The 13871-nt window shown below is 33.6% G+C and overlaps 1 long non-coding RNA gene and 2 other non-coding genes across 3 annotated transcripts; 1 reads left to right on the top strand and 2 right to left on the bottom strand.

Moving 5' to 3' along the window:
• Nucleotides 1-4726: 4726 nt before the first annotated feature.
• Nucleotides 4727-4800, bottom strand: TRNAI-AAU (transfer RNA isoleucine (anticodon AAU)). The gene has a single exon. It is a non-coding gene; the product is annotated as a tRNA-Ile (tRNA).
• A 1506-nt stretch (nt 4801-6306) lies between these two features.
• On the top strand, nt 6307-8771 carry LOC136225735 (uncharacterized). Its single transcript, XR_010687269.1, has 2 exons — nt 6307-6598; nt 8110-8771. It is a non-coding gene; the product is annotated as an uncharacterized lncRNA (long non-coding RNA).
• Nucleotides 8772-12447: 3676 nt separating this feature from the next.
• TRNAI-AAU (transfer RNA isoleucine (anticodon AAU)) lies at nt 12448-12521 on the bottom strand. The gene has a single exon. It is a non-coding gene; the product is annotated as a tRNA-Ile (tRNA).
• Between the last annotated feature and the right edge of the window lie 1350 nt (nt 12522-13871).

Here is a 13871-nt window from a genome sequence, read left to right on the forward strand (position 1 = left end):
TGTTGCACTGTTAGTGCCATCTCACCATTCTGTTAGATTATGGCATTTTTGCTGTTATTTAAAATATATGAGGATATATTAGTGGATTTATTTGATAGAAGGGCATATCTGTTTTTTCGAAAAAACACAAGGGCAAATATGTGTATTAACCCAATTAATAAACTCATCCACCATTGCTTTCACTTGAGAGGAGAATATGATTTATAATCCAAGGTGTTAATTAATAATAAAATAGATGACTCTCTCACGTGTAGATGAAGGGGGTGCAATCTAATTCTAATGGGTCAAGGAGTGGCGAATACATGATTCGTCTGTTGGGGAGGGCAAAATTTACACGTGTGGTAAAACAATTTTGCTAAATCGAACTCATTCATTTTTTTTTTGCGTATATATACATATGTTATCAAGATACCACTGTAAAATATCTAAAAGTTAAGCTTTGGACTACAAAACTAAAATTGAGTCATTTTGAACAAACTTAAAAGAATTTATAGTCTAGTTCCTCTATTTCATTTTTTCTGCTCCCACGATAACTTCTTTACATAGAGTTCGATCAACGTTGTAGCTTTTGACTACAAAACTAAAATTGAGTTATTTTGAACAAACTTAAAGGAATTTTTAATCTAGTTCCTCTATTTCATTTTTTTGTCCACACAATAAATTCTTTACATACGTAGAGTTCAATCAATGTTGTTGTATCATGTAATGATTGCCAACCACGAGTAACTTTTGCCTTAAGGAGACTGTTTCGTGAGAGATCTCCACATTAATATTCTATTCAGGAATTCCTTAAAAATTCAAAATATTAATAAGTGCCAGAAAAAAATATAAAATTAGTTCCTCTATTTCATTTTCCTGCTCCCACGATAACTTCTTTACATACGTAGAATTCAATCAACGTTGTTGTATCATGTAATGATTGCCAACTATGCAGGTCTCGAACCTGCGACCTTCGCGTTATTAGCACGACGCTCTAACCAACTGAGCTAATAGGCCATGAATATGATATTGTCCATTATATTTTGTTTTTCCAATTTACATGGTTTATCGGATTTGTTATTTTCAATGCTGGAAACGGTTTCCTATTAAAACTAATTTGTCACAGTTTTTGGAAATGAAAGGTAGCTGATACTTTATTTTCTAAATCACATAAATCTCAATATAATATATTGATTATAAATTTGATATTTATAAAAGAAATTAATTAGCTAATATAAGAGTAAAAGTTTAATGTGTAAAATAAAGTTAACTAACTCCGACATACAACAATATTACCTATCTTCATGGGAGGAGGTATTGTATTTCTAAATGGTGGTAGGCGCGCCATGTTATACATGTCAAACTGAATACAAATGTTTTTGAATATTTTTCCCTTAGAATACCTACAGATTTTCTATCTGTAATCATGATATGATCTTGTAAACCCAATCTTAAGTAGTCTATTTCAAATCTCTTTATGTTATTGCCTTCTTGCTTGCTTAAGGTCATTTTACTCATAACTTTTATTATTGGACACTTGTCATATTCACGAGGTGGAGTTAGATATATGTATTCTTCCAAAAAAACATGTAGGTATGCATTATTCACATCTATCTAATGAAGTGGCCATGCCTTGCCTGCAACTAGTGCCAATAACATTCTTACTACCACACTCTTGGCAACTGTATTGAAAGACTTTTGGCCATGCATTGGTTGTAACTACTCCTTCTTTGTAACAGTCAACTCTACATTGTCTTCATATTTTACCTTAATCTCCATTCAGAGTCAATAATATTCTTATCTGGTGGTAAAGATGTGAATTGCCATGTTTGGTTTTCATCCAAAGTATTAAGCTTACTCTACATTTCTTCAATCCATCTAACATATTTCGAAGCTTCTTCATAGCTTTTATGCTCCTTTGTAGTAGCTACATTCGAAATAAACTTTAGATGAATGAAAGAAAAAATGGTAGTTTAGTTTCTTGTAACTTATGTGGTTTATTTGTTATATTGTTACAGACGAAATCATTAAGCCAACTAGGAGGATGTGTTAACTCTATGAGACTATCATCTAGTCTCTAGGAGCTAACTTGCATTTGTAAGGAGTTAGATCAGTATAACAACACAACAAAATGGATGAAATCATATATAGTTTAGCATGTGACCATACAAAACCTCAAGGTGTGCTTTCCATTGTAAAACAATTATTGGCAATATATTAATTACTGATGTAACCAACAAAATTTCTTCTCTCGAATACTAAGATGACAATCATGACTTATTAGTTTGTAATAGGATCACCTAAGTAACTTGGTAAAGTCATCCATAAAAGTAAGAACGTAATTGGCTTCAGTAAAAGAAGGTACCTTATAAGGCCTCCAAACATCAATATACAAAGTTGAAACTTGAACAATTAGAACTATCCTCTTGAACAGAATGGTAGAGATATGATGAAGAACTTCATCTGATGTATGGGCTAACTTAAGGTGCCAGACGTCTTGTGTAGTTGTTTGTTGTGAATTATATTGCATGCAATCTATAGTCACGTGAGCTGTTGGTGAAGTAGTAGTACAAAAGATCCATTATACAACTTGTAAAGGCCTTTTCAATATCATCTTACAACCAGTAAGTTATCTATATTCTAATCCTATAGATAACAAGAGTCTAGGTTGAAAGTAACAATAATATTGGACCGCCTTAACCGTTTTCCAATATAAAGAAAACTATATTTAAAAGAGGATATATGTAAGACATCTTGTACTTCCGAAGCTGAAGAAAATTTCATTGTTCCAATATGATCTACCATTTATGCACTTCCATTTGGCAATCCCATAATTTTCTTATATGATAATGGAGCATAAGAACTTAAAAGTAACAGATTAGAGGACATATGAATGGTAAACCTTGTGTAAAAAATCCAATATGTTGAAACCACATTGAAATGAGATTATGAGAAAAGGCATTACCAGAGTATCCAACAAATTCACAACTAGTGTGGAGGAAACTTGTTGTGGTTGTCCTCCTTTCAAAATTATGTGAACATCATATAACATGTGCTCTATTGATTTTGCTTCACCTTTACCTTCACTATTATCTTCTTCTTGTTCGTGATCTTGTGTCGAATATGCAAAACTGATGTTTTCTTCAACGGGCACAATAGACACCTTAGTTTAGAGTAAAAGCCCTACATTTGCCCCTTTATTTTTTAGGATCCTTAAACAAGTCAGATTCCAATAATCCTAAAGCATTCAACCTTTATGGTTCTTGTTCTGTTACAATGTCCATAATATTTTTCTCTTTTATTCACTTCAAAGCTTCTGTTCATATCACTATTATTATTCATGTACATTATATATATTGAATAATTTGCGATTTCTAAAGACTGGTGTATTACCCATTAGATCTAATAGCAGTATCTGATTAATAACTTGCTCATATGGTTCATTCTTGCTAGTAAGAAATTGCACCAGTTTATCTTCATCATAAATATCCAGAATGTGTTGATAAGCATTACAAGCAGAAGGAGATATTTCTCTATATTAACACTCAGGGATTAGCCTTGACATAGACATTTCATCCCATAATCGCTTCAAAATTTTGAAATATGAACAAACAGACCAGTTACCTTCTGTTGTTCTACCGAGCCGTCGTTTGAGTTTGAAGAGAATGGGAGAATTATTGTCTCAAAAGACGTTGCTCCAATTTCTTCCGTAATGATCTAGCAGATGCAGAAAAATGAATGATTTGTAAGCTAATTCATTTTACAAGGTTTTAATTAATTAATAAAATAGATGATTTTCTCATGTGTAGATGAAAGGGGGGTGCAATCTAACTCCAATGGGCCGGACAGTGGCGAATAAAAGATTGGTTCATTGGGGAGGGCTAATTTTACACGTGTGGTAAAACAGTTTTCCTAAATCGAACTCGCTCAATTTTTTTTTTTTTTTTTGCGTATATATACATGCGATTTTGATCACATGGACCTTAATGATCATGATGAATTTGGTCATTCACCGTTAGATATAGGCTTATTAGAATCCTATGGTGGAGATTTAAAGCATCATAAGGTCATGATTTAATAAGCCTAGATCTAACGGTGAATGACTAAATTCGTTTGGTCATTAAGGTCCATGTGCACACCGTTGTATATATATGTTATCAATGTACCACTATAAAACTTCTCAAAATTAAGCTTTGAACTACAAAAGTAAAATTGAGTCGTTTTGAACAAACTTAGAGGAATGTATCGTCTAGTTCCTCTATTTCATTTTTTCTTCTCCCACAATAACTTCTTTACATATGTAGAGTTCGATCAATGTTGTTGTATCCTAGAATGATTACTAACCATGGGTAATTTTCTTTCTTAAGGAGGCTATTTTATGAGAGGTCACCATATTAACATTCTATTCAATATTCATTAAAAATTCAAAATGTTAATAAGTGCCAGAAAATAAAAAATATTACTCCCTCCATTCCATTATATAAGTCATTTTAGGGTATTTCACACAAATTAAGAAATATATTGGTTAACTAAATAAAATTCTCTCTCATGTCACTATTGGGTAATAAGTATTAGAATATTAAAAAACACATGTATCAATACAAAAAATTTAATATTTGGACTAAGAAACTAAACTAAAAGTTCTTGGAATCCTAGAATGAGTTATATTTAGGAAAAAAACTAATTTACTAGAATGACTTATATAATGGAATGGAGGGAGTAATAAGTATCAAAAAATATACAAATATGGCCTATGCAGGTCTCGAATCTGCGACCTTCGCGTTATTAGCACGACGCTCTAACCAACTGAGCTAATAGGCCATAAATATGATATTGTCTATTATAATTTATTTTTCCAATTTACATACTTTATCTGATATGTTATTGAAATGGTTTCCTATTGTCGCACCCTGGCTTCCGGTTTTTTACGCAGGTCGGGGTGCGTGGCCGGCTCGATCTGCCTTTCTCGCGTTTTAAGGTTTCGAGTCACCACCAATCATCACTTGGAAATACGTGTGTGCGGGCGTGATTGGTCGCCCTATCTGTTTGGATTGACTCTGTACGATTTGGTTTTGATAAGGATGGTCGTCGGAGAGATCAGAGGTTCGTTTTTCCGGTTACGTGTAGGGAGGAGATGTGATCTCACCCTACCCCGCCCGACGTATCGGTACTATTGTGATATTATGTGTTTGCTATTTGTTTTGCTTTGAATTGTCTATATAAACTAGGTACTTGCACGCGTTTTGGGATTATAGGGTTTAGTACAGAATTCTAATGACGTTTTCACATCAATTAGGATTAACTTGGTTTAGGAGTTCGAGTGACGTTTTCACATCAATTCGAGTGAATTTAATATTCAAATGACGTTTTCACATCAATTTGAATTAGTCTAATTTATATATTCAGATGACGTTTTCACGTCAGTTTGAATTAATTCGGAGATGAATTCGAATGACGTTTTCACGTCGATTCGAGTGAATTTAATATTCAAATGACATTTTCACATCAATTTGAATTAATCTAATTTATAAATTCAAATGACGTTTTCACATCAGTTTGAATTAGTTCAGAGATAAATTCGGATGACATTTTCATATCAATCCGAATCAGTTTGGTTTAATATATTTTTTATTGATTCGGGATAACATCTCGAATTGATTTATTTTCGTTTTAAATTACGCGTGCGGCGCACACGTAATCTCTTTTTATTAAATTAGAGTTTAATATGATTTTACGTATATCACATATACGATAAAATAGAATAAAAGATCTAAGGGAGAGCATCTCGAATTCAAGCGACGTTTTCACATCGACTAGAATTAGCTTGGTCGCGCATTCGAATAACGTTTTCACATTAGTTCGAATTAATTTGATTAACTATATCGGTTCGAGATGACATCTTGAAATTTGATGTATTATTTCTCCGAATACAATATATATGGCATGTGTGTATTCAGAAGCCAGTGCAAAGTTCCTAATGAAGAATATCCTCACGCGTATCGTCGAGTTAATAATGCATTTTTGTATTGGCTTAAACCAATTCAAAAGAACCGCGCATTGTGTTATTTAGCCCCTTTTTTTTCGAGTCAGCTTTATTATTATTGTTTTTTATTAGGGTCGTGTGTATCACATATACGCGGGGATTCATATTCATTTCACTATCTCGGGTCGGTGACACGCGAAACCGGATAATTAGACTCGAACCAACATAATTGAATTAAATGGGCTTGTTTATTCCAACCAAAGTGAAAGGCCCAAAATTAATAAAAAGAATACCTATATCTAAACCCACACCACCTCCATTCATTTGTTTTATCAAACTCTTCAAATCCCATTTTCTTTTCTTCCCCTCTCATCTTCTCGAACTTTCATCTTCTCACCCCTCACTCCCATCGATTCTCTCTCTTCGGTTCCCATGGATTCCGACCACTCTTCTCGCCGTTCTCACTCCGTCTACTCTTCTATGGGCGTTTTTTGGTCATCTCTCTGTATTTTGACATGGTTCGGACCGTTGGATCCGTTTTTGGGCGATTCGGAGACGGTTGCCGTCCCTCACCTCCGATGACGAGTTCGAACTTCCGAGGGGGTGGTTCTAATCAGTGGGAACCTACATGTAAAGGTGAGTTATGAGGTTTGTGTCTCTTTTGCTCTCACTCCTCCTCGACCTCGGTTTCTCTTCGGGTTTGCCGTGAGTTCTAAGAACTCTTAGAGGCGTATGAAATGTTCTGTGGTTTGAGGTAGATGCTTGCTATGTTGATCTTGTTAGAGATGTGTTGTTTATTCGATTTGTAATGCTTGTGGTATTGTCTTTGTTGATGGATTATTTGTTGGGACAATTTGATTTGGCATGCTTTGGGTATTTTTTGTTGGGAATGGATTATTTACTGGGAATAATTTGGCTTGAGATATTTTTGGGATGCTTGGCTGTGTGGGTTCGATTTTGGCTATTCCTACTGCATAGTTATTAAAGGCGCGCGCAGGCCTTAGCGCCATGGCAGCCCCATGGCGAGACGCAATCGTCATGGCGCGCTTCTGGTGAGACAGACTCATTTGAAAAGTAAGAGACAGAGTCATTTGAAGAGGAAGAAGTTTAGTAGAAAGAAAACACATCAAACGGATTCAAACAACAGAAACAAAGAAGCTAAAGGGAATTCAACTTCAACAGTTTGATGACCAATAGTTTGATGATGCCTTAGATGAGGTGTGATAGTGATGATGAGGAGTGATGGATTTGGAGAGTTTTGATTAGGAGTAGAACTTAGAAATTAGTATTCAACTTTAAAGTTTTCTAATATGGGGTTTATTTTGCATTTTAAAATTTATTTATGCTTAAGATATTTTCATGATTTAGTTTTATGTTAGTTTTATATTTTTATAATTTTTATTTTTTAAGTGCGCCTTGTCTCGCTATGGCGCGCGCCAAGGCTCCAGGATCTCTTGCGCCTTAATGCACCATGCGCCTTTAATAACTATGTCCTACTGTTATAGTCCATTCTTACTTGCCTGAATTTAGTTTTGTGTGGAGATGGTTTCCCGTGACCTCCAAACGGGTTCCGAGAATGCAACCAGAGCCGTTATCGGCTCTGGAGGGTGTTTCGGTTCTCCGTTTGGCGTGCTCAGGAACGGGTTTGAGTTACGGTTACTACTTGATTGATTTATATGATGAAATGAGATTGAAAAAAAAAGAAACAGTGATACAATAACGGATATATACGTGTATATATGTATGAATGTGAGTAAATTGCAAATGAATTTACCCTTGCTCTTTTGATTGCTTTTCTGAGAATTACAGTATTGGAGAAGCTTTTCCTTGCATCCCCTCTTTACAGTGAAATCTCTTCCTATTACAGTGATGAAAGATTTTCAATTTTTTTCCTCCTGTTACATTGAGATTACAGATGTTTTTCCCCTTTACATTGATCCCCCTTCTCCATTTTATAGTAAGGGTTTTATGTGAATTATTGCTCATCATTTTTCTTATTTCCCCACTGTACCCTTGAGGATTGATTCGTCTTTTTGCATGCCCATTTTCACTTCTCGATGCTTGCTGGATGAGATCATCTCTGTTGAATTATTGATTTTTTTTGGCAAAAATGCCATTTGGTCCCTGTAATTGTGATTTTTTCGCAGACTGGCGCTGCCGAACTGAATTCTGACCCGAATTTGATATGGACCTGGATTGAATTATTTATGACCCGAACTTTGATGTCTACTCGGACTGAATTTGAATTATTTCTGACCCGAGCTTGATGTGGATCCAGCTTGAATTTGAATTATTTCTAACCCGAGCAGACTCCGTTGGACTTGTACGGACAAAATCCCGAGCTTTGGAGTTTATTGGACTTGAACTGACGATTACCCGTGCTTTGGAATCAGACTTGAACTGACGGTTATCCGTGCTTTTGAATCGGACTTGAACTGACAGTTACCCGTGCTTTGGAATCGAACTTGAACTGACAGTTATCCGTGCTTTTGGAATCAGACTTGAACTGATAATTACCCGTGCTTCAGATTTTGTTGGACTCGCACAAATAATTCTTCGAACTCCCGATTTGTTGGGACTTGTACCGCAATGAGATAACTCAGTCACTTGAAAGGATTTGATCACTTTTTTAGAATATTCTTGAATCGAGTCTGCATTATGATCTTGCTTTTCGGGATATAAAGATTGTCTTCAATTTTAAAGTGAGCATTTTCTGGTATCTTTGACGTTGACGAGCAGGTCTCCGGATCTGCCAAAATTACTGTAAAAAACAAAAATAATAAGAGAAATATTTATATTAATAATGCAATATTTATTTATTACCGAAAATTCCATTTTTAAGTCTTCAATTGTCGTTAATTTATTAACTTCTCAATTTTTGAATCCATTTGTCATAATTCGTTATTTAAAAATCAACTATATTCTAAACGTTTAATTATAATATAAATCGTAACCAAAGTCAATATTAACTTTAACTTTAATATACGATGTTACATCATAATTCGCAATTCAGACTATAGGCGTTTCTAAATATAGTTTACGACAAATAAATAAACATTGAAATGTTAATTCGATTGATTGACATCTGAACTTTAATTAATAAATTATGACTCGAATTCAAGCAAATTCATTTTTATTCAAAATACGAGGAACATATCTCGAATAAGATTCATAATAGTTTAAAATTATACCTTAATTCTATTAAGTCGCATTTTGAATATAATTCGATATTTTTACCGATTTATACCGAAATATGACAAATTAACCTTAATAGCATAATTTTTTCCCCAATAAATTATTTTTGAGATAATACCATGTATTCTAGATAATTCATGAATTGTTCAAATTTTGAGTGAAATTTATTAAAAACTTAAAAATTGGTCCGGATAAAAATCGGTATCTACACCTATTAAAACTAAATTGGCACAGTTTTTGGAAATGAAAGGTAGCTGATACTTTATTTTCTTAATCACATAAATCTCAATATCATATGTTGGTTATAAATTTGATACGTATAAAAGAAATTAATTAGCTAATATAAGAACAAAAGTTTAATGTGTAAAATAAAGTTAACTAACTCCGACATACAATAAAATTGCATATCTTCATGGGAGAAGGAAGTACTGTACTTCTGAATGGTTGTAGGCACACCTTGTTATACATGTCAAACTCAATATAAATGTTTTTGAATATTTTTCCCTTGAATACCTACAAAATTTCTATATGTAATCATGATATGATCTTGTAAACCCAACTTAAGTAGTCTATTTCAAATCTCTTTATATGATTGCCTTCTTGCTTGCTTTAGGTCATTTTACTCATACCTTTTACTGTTGGACACTTGTCATACTCACGAGGTGGAGTTAGATATATGTCTTCTTCAAAAAAAACACCCATGCAGGCAGGGACAGATGGACTGAGCTGTTGAAGCTTTTGTTAGCATTGACAAGAGGTTGAAGAAGAGATAGTTTGGGTTTTCGTTTTTGATATGCCTTCTTTCTAAGCAAAACGCATCGTTCCACTAAAGCCTGAACGATATCGTTTTGTTTAATGAAACCTTTAAAAAAGAAATATTAACTAATTCTAAATCTTTTGCCTATCGATCCCCAATTCCGCAAAAGCTAATGTTGCCAAAATCCTAACATCAACAGAAATCAAAATCCTAAATTTGAAATTTTAAAAACCAGTCACCAGTCCGTTCGATGCAACACCGATGACCAGTCATACCGTTTGATTTTTGCCCAGTTTTATGGTAATCTCCATTATTTATGTAATTTTGTTTTTTCTAAATAGCAACTTTCTTCACACCTTCACTTTCATGTTTGAATTGAAGCAAATAATCTGAAAAAGTAGTTTATACATATTGAGGGTTTTTACTTATTGTAATTGAAATTTTGAATTAAATGGTGAAATATTAGTTTCTGCTAATCGGGTTTTGCTCATCCCTATCCTTCTAACATGGCAATATTATTATATTTCTAGTTCCTTGTGACAATCGTAATTTATTTTGATACATTGTAATTTAACTAGTTTATTTATATTATTATTAATTTTTTGTCAATTTAATATTTCACCTGTATAGTTTGCCCCCATTGGTTAAAAATCCTGGATCCGTCCTTGCATGTAGGTACGCATTTTTTACATCTATCTAATGAAGTGGCCATGCCTTGCCTGCAGCTAGTGCCAATAACATTCTTACTATCAGACTTTTGGCAACTGTATTAAAAGACTTTTGGCCATGTATTAGTTGTAACTACTCTTTTTTTATAACAATCACTCTACATTGTCTTTGTATTTTACCTTAATCTCCATTTAGAGTCAATAATATTCTTATCTGGTGGTAAAGATGTGAATTGCCATGTTTGATTTTCATCCAAAGCATTAAGTTCATTCTGCATTTCTTTAATCCATCTAACATATTTCGAGGCTTCGTCATAGCTTTTATGCTCTTTTGTAGCTACATTCGAAATAAACTTTAGATGAATGGAAGAAAAAATGGCAGTTTAGTTTCTTGTAACTTATGTGGTACATTTTCTATATTGTTACAAACGAATTAAGCCAACTACCTGGATGTGTTAAATCTGTCAGACTATCATCTTGTGTCTAGGAGCCAACTTGTATTTGTAAAGAGTTAGATTAGTATAATAACACAACAAAATGGGTGAAATCATCTATAGTCTAGCGTATGTCCATACAAAACCTCAAAATGTGTTTTCCACTATAAAGCAATTATTGGCAATATATTAACTACTAATATAGCCAACAAAATTGCTTCTCTCGAATACTGAGATGATAGTCCTGGTTGAAATTAACAAGATATGGGTATGTTCACAGGCTGTCCGTGCTTTCTTTGATTAAGATAATTGATGAATAATTCCCTCAATTGAAATAAACAAAAGATAATTGATGAATCTCTTCAATTAAAATAAAACTTAAAAATTTATCATTAAGAAATTCATTTCCATATCACTTCGAATGATCTTAACCTTCGTATCAAACTGTGTGTCAATCATTTGAAAAAAGTTACGAAAACATTACACATTTGTGACTTATTAGTTTGTAACAGGATCACACAAGTAACTCTAGAAAAGTCATCCATAAAAGTAAGAACGTAATTGGCTTCAGTAAAAGAAGGTACCTTATAAGGCCTTCCAAACATCAATATACAAAGCTAAAACTTGAACAATTATAACTATCATCTTGAACATGAATGGTAAAGATATGGTGAAGAACTTCATTTGATGCATGAGCTAACTTAAGGTGTCAGACATCTTGTGTAGTTGTTTGTTGTGAATTTGATTGCATGCAATCTATAGTCACGTGAGCTGTTAGTGAACTAGTAGTACAAAAGATCAATTATACAACTTGTAAAGTGCTTTTCAATATCATGTTACAACCAGTAAGTTATGTTTATTCTAATCATGTAGATAACAAGAGTCTAGGTAGAAAGTAACAATAATATTGGAATGCCTTAACCGTTTTCAATAGAAAGAAATTATATTTAAAAAAGGATATATGTAAGTCATCTTGTACTACCGAAGCTGAAGAAAATTTCACTGTTCCAATATGATCTACAGTTTGTGCACTTCCATTTGGCAATCCGTAATTTTCTTATATGATAATGGAGCATAAGAAGTGAAAAGTAACAAATTAGAGGACATATGAATGGTAAACCTTGTGTAAATAATCCAATATGTTGAAAGCACATTGAAATGAGATTATGAGAAAAGGCATTACCAGAGTATCCAACAAATTCACAACTGTTGTTCTTATCCTCCTTTCAACATTAGCATCATGTAACATGTGCTTTATTGATTTTGCTTCAAATTGATAATGATTGCCAACCACGGGTACATTCTTTATTAAGGAGGCTGTTTCGTGAGAGGTGTCCTTATTAACATTCTATTCAATAATCGATTAAAAATTCAAAATGTTAATAAGTGCCAGAAAATTAAAAATATTAATACCGTAAAAATACATAAATATGGCCTATGCAGGTCTCGAACCTGCGACCTTCGCGTTATTAGCACGACGCTCTAACCAACTGAGCTAATAGGCCATGAATATGATATTGTCTATTATATATTGTTTTTCCAATTTACGTGGTTTATCTGATTTTTTATTTTCAATGGTGGGAAACTATTTCCTATTAAAACTAAAGTGCACACAGTTTTTGGAAATGAAAGGTAGCTGATACTTTATTTTCTTAATCACATAAATCTCAATATCATATGTTGAATACAAATTTGATACATATAAAAGAAATTAATTATCTAATATAAGATTAGTAGTTTAATATTGTAAAATAAAGTTAACTAACTCTAACATAAAAAAGGGCGGCCCGGTGCATTACGCGTCCCCGCTAAGCGAAGGTCCGAGGAGGTGTCCCACCACAAGGGTGTACTGGGGGCAAACCTTCCCTTGCCAATTTTTTTGGCAAGAGGCTGCTCCTAAGACTCGAACCCGTGACCTTCGGTCACACGACAACAACGTTTTAACTAACTCTAACATACAATAATATTACCTATCTTAATGGGAGGAAGAAGTATTGTACTTTTGAATGGTTGTAGGTGCACCATGTTATACATGTCAAACTCAATACAAATGTTTTTGAATATTTTTCGGGTAAATTACATGTGGTGTATAAATTTTACCCTAAATCACACTTTGGTGTATAACCAAAATTTTGTCACACTAAACCGTACGAACTTTAGGTGACCTCCCACTAAAGTGTACAGTCGGGTTTTATGACCGGTCAATGCTGGTCAAAGTTGCCACATCATCATTTTTTATTATAGTATTAAAAAAAGTGGGACCCACTTTTTTATAGAATTACTAAAATAGTCTTATCCCTTGTAAATTTACTAAATTACCCTCATCTTCTTCCTTCAACCCCTCTCTCTACCATTTTTCTCTCTCACTCTTCTCTCTCTCTACCATTTCTCTCTCTCACTCCTCTCTCTACCATTTGAAGTCAGTGTAAATGGTTTGTTTCTTGTTGCAACTTAACTCTTATTCGTTAATTTCTTCTGGAAGGGGTTTATGGAAAAAGAAAGGAGAGAGGAAGTAACCGTTTTTTGGCCAGGTGGGTACGCGAAACCAGCAAATACGGAATCGAGAGTATTGAGATCGTGCGATTTGTTACAGAGAAGGCTCAAAAGCAAAAGAATCCCAAAGAATATTGGGGAAAAGATAACAAAAAGAAACTCACAGAAAGAGGGAAATAAATAGGAATCGATTAGCGGAAACTGATGAGTTGTTTTCCTCCAATGGAGAATCCACAACTAAGAAACAGTTTTTGGTACATAGTAAAAGTAGAAAAAAAATTAAAGGAGAAACAAACAGTAACAGCACAAATGGAAACTGATGATTTGAAAAGAATCAAACGCCAAACATAGTGAATTAAATT

Source organism: Euphorbia lathyris, chromosome 4, assembly GCF_963576675.1.
Source record: "Euphorbia lathyris chromosome 4, ddEupLath1.1, whole genome shotgun sequence".
Lineage (NCBI taxonomy): Eukaryota > Viridiplantae > Streptophyta > Magnoliopsida > Malpighiales > Euphorbiaceae > Euphorbia > Euphorbia lathyris.